This window comes from Nomascus leucogenys, chromosome 10 (assembly GCF_006542625.1).
Source record: "Nomascus leucogenys isolate Asia chromosome 10, Asia_NLE_v1, whole genome shotgun sequence".
Lineage (NCBI taxonomy): Eukaryota > Metazoa > Chordata > Mammalia > Primates > Hylobatidae > Nomascus > Nomascus leucogenys.
Window position 1 is genome coordinate 41,565,312 of NC_044390.1, and position 11,574 is coordinate 41,576,885.

The 11,574-nt window shown below is 45.2% G+C and overlaps 1 pseudogene; it reads right to left on the reverse strand.

Annotated features, from left to right (window-relative positions):
* Positions 1 to 2,092: 2,092 nt before the first annotated feature.
* LOC101176807 lies at positions 2,093 to 2,995 on the reverse strand (annotated as a pseudogene).
* Between the last annotated feature and the right edge of the window lie 8,579 nt (positions 2,996 to 11,574).

Here is an 11,574-nt window from a genome sequence, read left to right on the forward strand (position 1 = left end):
TCCACCATGATTCTATGTTTTCTGAGGCTTGCCCAGCCCTGTGGAACTGTGAGTCAATTAAACCTCTTTTCTTTGTAAATTACCCAGTCTCGGTTATGTCTTTACTAGCAGCGTGAGAATGGACTAATACACATGGTATGCATGTATATTTCAATATATTTGCACATACTTCACTAAAAGTATTTAAAATAAGATGGCAGAGATAAATTCAAATATATTGGAAATTAATTTGTAACTATAAATGGACAAAATGATACAGTTAAAAGACAAATATTGTCCAGTTGTCAGACCAGATTACAAAAAAAATCCAACCACTCTATACACTGCTTAGGAAAAGCACATTTAAAACATAAAGATATAGCAAGGTTGAATGTAGAAGGATGGACAGAGATGGACTAGGCAAATAATAAGCAAAAACCAAGTTGATGTGGCTTTGTTAATATCAGACAAAATCAACGTTAAGGCAGAAAGAATTTTGAAAATTTCAATTCACCAGGGAGACAGAACTACAAGGAGAAATAGACAAACTTACCATGATAGAAGGAGCATGTAACGCACCTCTTCATATAACTGATAGATTAAATAGATGAAAATGTATATAAAGGTTATGAAGATTTGAACATCATAAATTAACAAGTTTGATCTAAGGTATATACAGAGAACATGGCACCCAACAATTGCAGAATCTATCTTCTTTTCATTACTGGAATACTAGAATACTGTTTATATTCTAAGCCAAAAAACAATTCTCAGCAAATTTCAAAGAACTGATACCATTGAAACAACACTCTCTAGTTAGAAATGAATAACAAAAGGATAAAGGGGGAAAAAATTCTGTATTTGAAAATTAAGATACATTTCCAAAGTCAAGAGTCAAAGAAAAAAATCACATGGAATTTGGAGCCTATTTAGAACTCAAAATAATGAGAACGCTGCAAATCAAAACTTGTGACTTCCCACTAAAGCTGTTCGTAGAGGGAAATCTATCCAACACACTAAATGCTTACATTAGCAAAGAAGAAAGGCTAAAATGAACGAGTATCCAAGTTAACATGTTAGAAAAGGAGCAACAGAGAAGACTCAATAAAGTAGAAGGAAGGAAACAATAAAGATAAGATTAGAAATTAATGCAACAAGAAAACAAAGATAAATGCTGGAGAGGATCTTGGTTTTCTGAAAAGACAAATTAACGGACCTCTTGGCAAGACTGAGAAAGGAAAAAAGAAGGCACAAACACAGTAGGATGTAACCACTAAAAAGTATCATGACCTGTTTCTTCCCACCATGTGGACTCTGCTCCGAAGGACTGTTTCTTTTCTTGCCCGGTTTGTCCACCTGTGCCAGCCACTGCTTTGTTTCGGGTGCTGGTCCTTTGAGTCCACATGCAGGCACCTGCCTCGCTCCCCAGACTTGCCTGTGCTGGGTTATTCAGACCCAGCATGAAGAACCCCCCTTTCTGAATCGGGGCCAAGGATAGAATTAAGAGCTCTGCAGCAGATAAGTGAATGCTACTGTCTTCTAGATACAGAGTAGGGAAGATAAAGAATTCCAAGACTCTGATATTACAGGATAAAAAGGCTTGTGGCTTACCATGAGGCAGTACCAGCCATAATGAAGAAAATGTCATGGGCTGGGTGTGGTGGCTGATGCTTGCAATCTCAGCACTTGGGGAGGCCCAGGAGGGAAGATCACTTGAAGGCAGAAGTTGTTGAACATCCTGGCCAACATAGTGAAACCCTGTCCTCTATAAAAAATAAACAATTAGTCGGCCATGTTGGCGTGCACCTGGAGTCCCAGCTACTCAGGAGGCTGAGGCAGGAGGATGGCTCGAACCCATGAGTTAGAAGCTGCAGTGTGATATGATCACACCACTGCATTCCAGCCTGGGAGACAGAGGGAAACCCTGTCTCTAAAACAGACAAACAAACAAACAAAACAAAACAAAACAAAAGGAAAGAAAAGAAAATGGAAAACATCATAGACCCCAAGGAACAAAATGAAAACACTCACTCAATGGCTGAGTTGGGTTTGAGCTATCTACTACTCTCCTTGACCTCTGAAACTGGGCACAGGAGAACTCACCTTTGTTCTGTTTCATTGTTCCTCTTTTTGAGCCCTCCTTCCCCAAAAGGTTACCCCAAGCTGGCGCCTCTAATCTCCTGTGAAGGTGACATTGGCCATCCCTAAGATCCGCATCTTCTCTCTGCAGCTGGCTCTCCAGAGCTTTCACCACCACCCAGGCAGTGAGACCCCCGCCGTGCTGCCACCTCTGTGGCCCTCTGTCAAAGGCTTTGTGCACGGTGGAGGAAAAGAAACAGAAAATCAAGGGGTTAGGCTGGGCATGGTGGCTCACGCCTGTAATCGCAACACTTTGGGAGGCCAGTGTGGGCAGATCACTTGCGGTCAGGAGTTTGAGACCAGCCTGAGTAGAGGTTGAAACCTCGTCTCTACTAAAAATACAAAAATTAGCCGGGTATGGTGGTGGATGCCTGTAATCCCAGCTACCCGGGAGACTGAGGCAGGAGAATAGCTTGAACCTGGGAGGCGGAGGTTGCAGTGAGCCAAGATCACACCACTGCACTCCAGCCTGGGTGACAGAGCGAGACTCCGTCTCAAAAACGAAACAAAACAAAACAAAATAAAAACAAAAACAAAGAAAGTCAAGGGGTCAATGCAGCATCGAGAGCACTGAACAACACTGCGCCTGCCTACCAATTTGACTCTTCCACTGGGGGAACCCACCATGGGAGACAAAGCATAGTGTCCAAACAGACCCGGAAGTTGAAGAGGGTCACGGCAGCCAGTCTCCTGGCTCTTCAGCACCTCCAGGTCCCCACTTAGGGCCAGGAGAGCATGATCTGCATAAAGTGCCAGTGGCAGAAGGTGGTGACCGCCATGGGGGTGAAGAAGAGCTCCAAGCACAGCTCCAGCTGCAGCACCACAGCCAGCTGCTCTTGGGGGAAGTTCTCATAGCAGATATGGAGCCCTCTGGCATATCTCATCGTCTTCTTGGTAAAAACCAGACAATGAGCCAGGCACGGTGGCTCATGCCTCCCAGCACTTTGGGAGGCTGAGGCAGGCAGATCACTTTAGGTCAGGAGTTCGAGACCAACCTGGCTAACATGGTGAAATCCCGACTCTACTAAAAATACAAAAATTAGTCAGGAGTGGTGGCACACGCCTGTAGTCTCAGCTACTCGGGAGGCTGAGGTAGGAGAATCACTTGAACCTGGGAGGCGGAGGTTGCAGTGAGCCAAGATCGTGCCACTGCCCTCCAGCCTGGGCGACACAGCAAGACTCCATCTCAAGAAAAAAAAAAGAAAGAAAGAGTAAGCTTAAATCTCCTTGAAGTGATCATTGAAAGGTAAACATTTAAAATAAAACTTGTGGCTGGGAGCAGTGGCTCACACCTGTAATTCCAACACTTTGGGAAGCCAAGACGGGAGGACTGCTTGAGTCAAGGAGTTCAAGACCAGCCTGGGCAACACAGTGAGAGCCTTTCTCTACAAAATGTTAAAAAATTAGCTGGGCGTGGTGGTGTGTGCCTGTAGTCCCGGTTACTCTGGAGGCTGAGGCAGGAGGATCACTTGAGCCCAGGGGCTTCAAGGTTACAGTGAACCATGGTGGCACCACTGCAATCCAGCCTGGGCGACAGAACAAGACCGTCTCAAAAAAAAAAAAAAAAAGTTTAAAAATGAATAAAATAATGAGGCCTTAACCTATGATGGATAACATATTGCCGCTGGCCCATCTGTACATCTCATTCTGCATTCAGGAATTTCAGAAGTAGAGGACCAGATGCATGGGAGTGGCCCTGCTGCCGTGAGGCTGAGCTCTACCGCTTTCCTCCTGCTCCTCCTCACCAGGCCCTGACCATCTCTCCACTGACTTGTCCTGGCCCCTTTTCCATTTCTGTGGCCTCTTCCCTCTCCTCCTTGGAGAGTACCCCTGTCCTCCGCTCCCTGCGTGCTCTCCTTCCATCCCGTCTCTCCCTGGGGTTATGATCCCAGCAACCTCTTCCCTGAGCCCAGGTGAGGTCAGGTCCCTTGCCTTTTCCTGCAGGTAGATGGATGGGTTTTCAAAGATGTCTGGTTTCAGAAGCAGGTGGCATCTGGTCTAACTGGACCCCCTTTTCCTTTTCCACCAACGGCAGGCTTTTTATACCTGGAAGAGTCATGTGGTCAAAAAGAGGAAAGTCAGTGGTGGTTGAGCTCTTTCTAAAGCAGCTTGACCTTCTGGGTCTCCCACCAGATTTTGTCCCCAACAGACTTATTTCACCCAGAGTCCAATTTTTTTTTTGAGACAGAGTCTTGCTCTACCGCCCAGGCTGGAGTTCAGTGGTGCAATCTCAGCTCACTGCAACCTCTGCCTCCCTAGTTTAAGTGATTCTCCTAACCCCAGCCTTCCGAGTAATGGGATTACAGGTGTGCACCGCTGCGCCCGACTAATTTTTGTATTTTTTGTAGACGGGGTTTCACCATGTTGGCCAGGCTAGTCTCGAACTCCTAACCTCAAGTGATCCGCCTGCCTTGCCTCCCAAAGTGCTGGGATTACAGGCGTGAGCCACTGTGCTCAGCCCAGAATCCAAATTTGAACAGTTTTTTCAGGCTTCCTCCTCCCCCTGCATTCTAAGAGGTTGCATTCTGTTTCCTGCCCATGGGCAATTATCCCACACGACTACACACACATCCATCTCTCACTTCCGCTTTCTTTCTTTCTTTCTTTCTTTTTCTTTCTTTCTTTTTTTTTGTTGTTGTTGTTTTGAGACAGGGTCCCACTCTGTTGCCCAGGCTACAGTTCAGTGGTGCAATCACAGCACACTGCAGCCTTCACCTTTCAGGCTCAAGCGATCCTCACACCTCAGCCTCCCGAGAAGCTGGGCCACAGGTGCACGCCACTGCATCTGGCTAATTTTTTGTATTTTTGGCAGAGACGGGGTTTCACCATGTTGCCGAGGCTGTTGTTGAACTCTTGAGCTCAGGCAATCCACCCGCTTTGGCCTCCCAAAGTGCTAGGATTACAGATGTGAGCCACCATGCCCAGCCCCAAGTTTGTTTTTAGAAAAAAAAACCTAGCACTGACCCTTGCCTATAACAGACACTCAAACCCTTGTGGAATATAAGGATGGAGGTTGGTTGTGCCTGTGAGTGCTTGCTAGCTGATGACACAAGCAAAGAATGTGTCAGAACCTGCGCCTTTTGTCTTCTGTCCTTTATCTGCATTCTGTTGCCCGGGTTACTGGTATGGGGACATCTTTGGTGCTGAGGTCTAGGTTCCAATGAGTCAAAGGGAGAATTCAAACTAAGTTGTTTGGCAGCACCCCAAGACTGTGCTGTCCTCACGCACAGCTGTATCACGGGAGTGGGCGGTGCAACATCTCAAATCCAACTCAGCTGAGCAATGGTTCAGGCTGAGTCACACCATGTATGAATGGGGGGGCGGGGGTATGTGGCTCCTCTCCAACAAGCCACACTGTCTGCTTCCCTGTCACAAAACACATGGAGCCCTTACTCTGTGTAAGGTACCGTTCTAGGAGCTGGAGACAAGAGTGACCAGGATGGACAGAAAACAAGTAGACAAATAAACAAGGCAATTTTCCAGGAAGAACGAAGTAGGCCAGGCAAGGTGGCTCATGTCTGTGATCTCAACGCTTTGGGAGGCCCAGGCAGGAGGACTGCTTGAGACCAGAAGTTCAAAACCAGCCTGGTCAACATAGCGATACCCCGTCTCTACAAAAAATGAAATAAAAAGTCAGGCATGGTGGCTCACACCTATAATCCCAGCTACTTAGGAGGCTGAGGCAGGAGGAGGATTGCTTAAGGCTGGGTGTTTGAGACCAGCCTGGGCAACGTAGTGAGACCCCCTGTCTCTACAAAAAAGAAGCTGAGGTGGGAGAATCATTTGAGCCCATGAGTTTGAGACCAGCCTGGGCAACACAGCAAGAGCCCTGTCTCTACAAAATGAAAATTAAAAAGCTGGGTGTGATGGCATGTGCCCGCAGTCCCAGTTACTTGGGAGGAGGAGGCAGGAGGATCACTTTAGCCCGGAGGTAGAGGCTGCAGTGAGCTACAATTGCACAACTGCACGCCAGCCCAGGCTACTGACTGTCTCAAAAAATAAAAATAAAAATAAAAAATTAAAAAAAAGAGAAAAAAATGTAAAAAAGCAAACCTTTTTTTTTCTTTGATAGAGTCACTGTCACCAGGCTGGAGTGCAGTGGTGCAATCTCGGCTCACTGCAACCTCCACCTCCTGGGTTTAAGCGATTTTCCTGCCTCAGCCTCCCGAGTAGCTGAGCCTACAGGTGGCTGCCACCATGCCTGGCTAATTTTTGTATTTTTAGAAGAGACAGGGTTTCACTATGTTGGCCAGGCTGGTCTCGAACTCCTGACCTCAAGTGATCCACCTGCCACGGTCTACCAAAGTGCTGGGATTACAGGCGTGAGCCACCACGCCCAGCCGAGAAAACAAATTTTTTAAAAGGGAAAAGGGTATAGCCACCGGCCACAAGGCAACTGGATCTTTGAGCCATGCCCCCACCCACTCTTGGCATTATCCATCGCCTGAGATTTTGCCAGTCGCATGGATATCAAGTAGCATCTCCATGCCGTTTTAGTGCAGTCTCATTTTTCTGATTACTAATGGTTTGCACATCTCTCAACAGAACGCAGGCTTCTTTGCTCATCATCATTGTGCTGGACTCGTGTCTCAGCAATCGCTGTTAATTGCAGCAACAGAGACCAACTCTGGCTCATTTAGGGAGTTAATGATAAGATATTGGGTAGCTCAGAGATGTGCCAGGAAGGCTGGAAAACCAGGCTTCTAGAATCAAGGAAGCTGCACAGCCAGGGCCGCATTAAAAGTCATGCCATTAACTCAGTCCAGGAAGGACGTGGGAGTCCCCCCGCTACCGCACACTAGGACCTAGAGCCACATTCTGTTTGCCACCACTACTGCCACTGCCAGAAATAATTTTCCACTTTTCCTCCTTTGTGCCATGAGCCTCAGATTCAGAATTTGGGGCAGGTGCACCTGATTGGCTAAACGCAGGCATCAGGGATGCTTGGAAAATAAGGTCCCTGCATCAGTAGCTTCTCTAGTGGGAGATGGGCTCTGCCTCCTCACAAGGCTCATACGTGGCCAGTTGCCTAAACACAGAAGGGGTTCAGAAGCCAGGAAACCAAAAGATGGCCACTGTCCCCTCAGGGCCTTTCAGAGGTCAGGACAGCCTACACCACTTCCATTTTTCGTTTCCCAGTATATGAAAAAAATGATACAATACCAAAACCGTGAGATTTATGTATTTGTGTCCTCATTTGAGGTGACCAAAACCATGCTGTTGGCTAGTTGCAGTGGTTCACGCCTGTAATCCCAGTACTCTGGGAGGCCGAGGTGGGCGGATCACCTGAGGTCAGCAGTTCGAGACCAGCCTAGCCAAGATGGAAAACCCTGTCTCTACCAAAAATACAACAATTAGCCGGGAGTGGTGGCTCACACCTGTAATCTTAGCTACTTGGGAGGCTGACGCAGGAGAATTGCTTGAACCCGGGAGGCAGAGGTTGCAGTGATCGCGCCACTGCACTTCAGCCTGGGCGACAGAGCGGGACTCCATCAAAACAAAACAAAACCAAAAATAAAAAAACAATAACAGAGCAACATTCTTAATGTGAAATAAGTAATGTATTGTTCACAAAATAGTTTTAGGATGTTATTTGTTTGTTTGTTTTTGACAGAATTCAGCACACTGTAGAGCCAGAAATAGGCCACAGGTTTAAAGTTGGGTGCTGTCAAGATAGCCCTGTGACTGTATGTTTACCTTCATTCAGTATTCATGACAGAAGAGTGATTATGAGGCCGGGGCCAGATGGCCCAGGACTGCGATTCAGCGTTGCTGTGAGTTCAGGACTTGTCCTTGGGCAGCAGCGCCTCCCAGCACAAGCAGCCTGGTCTCTTCCGCAGGCCCAGAGCTGCACTGGATGTCTGTCGTGCAGACGCTGAATGCCAAAGAGGTCAGTTACAGCACAGCACCCTCCTTCTTAGAGAAAACACTCCTGCTTTCAATGCCTGAGGCTTGGGAACGGTTTAAGCACCTCGCTCCTCCGCAGCCCCAGGGATGGGCACTTAGAAGCCTGAGCATGTTAAATCATTTATTTATTCCCATGATTCCAGCCACCCTCACAGTGACCCTGGAGGTCTCCAGGCAGCTTGAATCCCTGTGCTCCCTTATCTGCTCTCGCTTGGTCAGAATCAAGGTGCTGAATGGTTCCCCATTATTATTCTCTAATTTTAAAAAGTTGCATTATAACGCATGAATATAGCCTTTAAAAAAACCCAACGGTACAGAAGTAAAATGTGAAATGCCGTTTCACTTCTCCCTTCCCAGAGGAAACCTCTATTTTGTTTATGTCCATATATGTGCGTATACAAATATTTGGTTTAAAAATGCATACATGGGGCCAGTTGTAGTGCCTCACACTTGTAATCCTAGCACTTTGGGAGACCAAGGCAGGCAGATCACTTGAGCCCAGGAGTTCGAGACCAGCCTGGCCAATATAGTGAAACCCCGTCTCTACTAAAAATACAAAAAATTAGCCAGCGTGGTGGTGCGCACCTGTAATCCCAGCTACTCGGGAGTCTGAGGCAGGAGAATTGCTTGAACCCAGGAGGCAGAGGTTGTAGTTAAGCCGAGATTGCACCATTGCACTCCAGCCTGGGCGACAGAGTGAGACTCCGTCTCAAAAAAAAAAAAAAGCATAACTGGGGCTGGACCCGGTGCCTCGCGCCTGTAATCTCAGCACTCTGGGAGGCTGAGGCAGGCGGATCACCTGAGGTCAGGAGTTTGAGACCAGCCTGGCCAACATGGTGAAACCCTGTCTCTACTAAAAATACAAAAATGAGCCAGGCGTGGCAGCATTCGTCTGTAGTCCCACTACTGGTGAGGCTGAGGCTGGAGAATCACTTGAACCCAGGAGGCGGAGGTTGCAGTGGGCCGAGATGGCACCACTGCACTCCAGCCTGGGTGACAGAGCAAGACGCCATCTCAAAAAAAAAAAAAAAAGAAAGAAAGAAAGCATAAATGGAATCATACTCTATTTTTCTGAAATTTTATTTTTCACCTTACAATATGCCTTAGTGATCTTTTCATGGCAGCCTATACCAATCTAGAGTCTTTCTAACGGCTACATGGTATTTCATTTTAGGACTGTCTTACAATTTATGTAACCATTTAGGATTAATTTACATAGTTTATAGTTCTTTGGTACAACAAACAGTGCCTCTGCAAATTTATCTATTATCTATCTATCTATCATCTATCTATCTAGCTAGCTAGCTATCTGAACAGGTGTGAGTATTTTGGTTAGATGAATCTTTAGATCTATAATCTATGTAATTGCTAGGTCAAAGAGATGTGCCTTGAAATTATTGATAGATATATGCATATTACCTTCCTGATAGTGTTTGGTAATTTACATTTCCACCAGCTGTACATGGCAGAACCCCTTCCCCTACACCTTCTCCAATATTGGATGTTTGAATCTTTAATATTTTTCCTAATTATGGGTAAGGATGGGTAAGAATGATGAAATCTTGTTGTTTTAGATTACATTTGGAGAATTCTTCCTACTTAAGTGATCCAGGTCCATTTCAAACCACTGTGAGAAAGGATGGTCTATTCAGTAAATTATGTTGGGATAGCTGACTATCCACTGGGAAGAATTACAGCCAAGTAACAAGAATAAAAGGCAGGTGCATTCAAGATCAAAAATGTTTTTAAAAATAATAATTGTTGTGTAGGTATTGTGTAATTTTAAAAGTCTTATAAATAAGGAGGCTTTTTCCTGGTATGATATAACGTAGAAGTCATCAAAAAATGGTGAGAAATTTGAGCACATAAAAAGAGATAACTTATGAAAAACATTACAATCAACAAAGTAAAAGGCCACTATCCCTCTACTTATATACCTGATATGGGGTTTGTAAGCCAATATTCAAGGAACTCCTGTAAGTCAAATAAGAAGGAAGCAAGTATTGGGAGAAACACAAATGACTCTACACAATATGTAAATATTGTCTATCATTTTTAATCTGGGAGATTAATTTGAAAATAATATAGAGTATGATGATTATGTGTTGGCTTGGCCAAGCCACAGTGCCCAGATATTTGGTGAAACGTTATTCTGGGTGTTGCTGTGAGGGTGTTTTTGGATGAGATTGACATTTAAATTGGTGGACTCTGAGCAAAGCAGATTGCCCTCCAAAATCTGGGGGCCTCCTCCAGTCACTGAAGGCCTGAACAACACAAAAGGCTGACCTCCACATGCAAAAGAGATTTCTCCTGCATACTGGATTCACTTTGTCTGCAGCAGTGGGTCTTCCTGGCTCACCAGCAGGCTCTCTTTAGATTCAAACCACAACTTCTTCCTGAGCCTCGAGTCAGCCAGCTTCCTCCATCAGATTTTGGGCTCATCAAGCATTCACAATCCCATGAGCCAATTCCTTAAATAAATCTCTTTATACACACACGCAGACATGCAGACACACACACACACATACAAACACAGAAACACACAGGCATGCACACAGAGATACACACACAGACACACACAAAGACACACAGACACACACACAGAGACACACACTAACACACAGACACACAGAGACACACATAGACACACACACAGACACGCACACAGGAACACAGAGACACACAGACATACACACACAGAGACACACAGGCACAAAAACACACACAGAGACACACAGAAACACACACAGACATGCATACAGAAACACACACACACAGAGACACACATTAACACACAGAGCCACAAACATACATGCACACAGACACACACAGAGATATACAGACACACACAGAGACACATACACACACACACACAAAAACACACACAGAGATAGAAACACACACACATTCACACAGAGACACACATAGAGACACACACAGAGACACACATACAAAAACATACACAGAGACACAGACACACAGATACACACACAGACACACATACACACACTCTATTGGTTCTGTTTCTCTGGAAATCCCAGACTAATACTTAAGTTTCTAAATTCTAAATATCATCTCAAAAAATTAAAATACAATATTTTCTCCTGTCAGCAGAGTTTGGGGTCTCTTACAGACTGTTGGGGAAGAAAGGGTTGACTCAGCCGGGGAAGGTGATTCATCGATATTTATCAAAGCTTTACATGTATATATCATTTAATTCAACAGTACGACTTGTAGGAAATGCACAGTGCACATGCCTTTATGTAAAAGGATGTCTCTTATAGCATTATTTATAATAGTAGAAAATTAGAGATATTTTTTAAAAATCATTCATTCATTTATTCAGCATCAAATGCCCAGTCTGTGCTAGGCATGGTTTTAGGCACCCACTGGGTATATAGTGACAAACAAAACTGACATGGTGACTGCTGTCATGGGCTTCTCAGTCTAGTAGGAGTCATGTTAAACAAATGAACACACAAATACAAACATCAAACCATCAGAGCGCAGTGTGAGATAATATCAGAAGGGGGCTTCTTGAGATTGGAT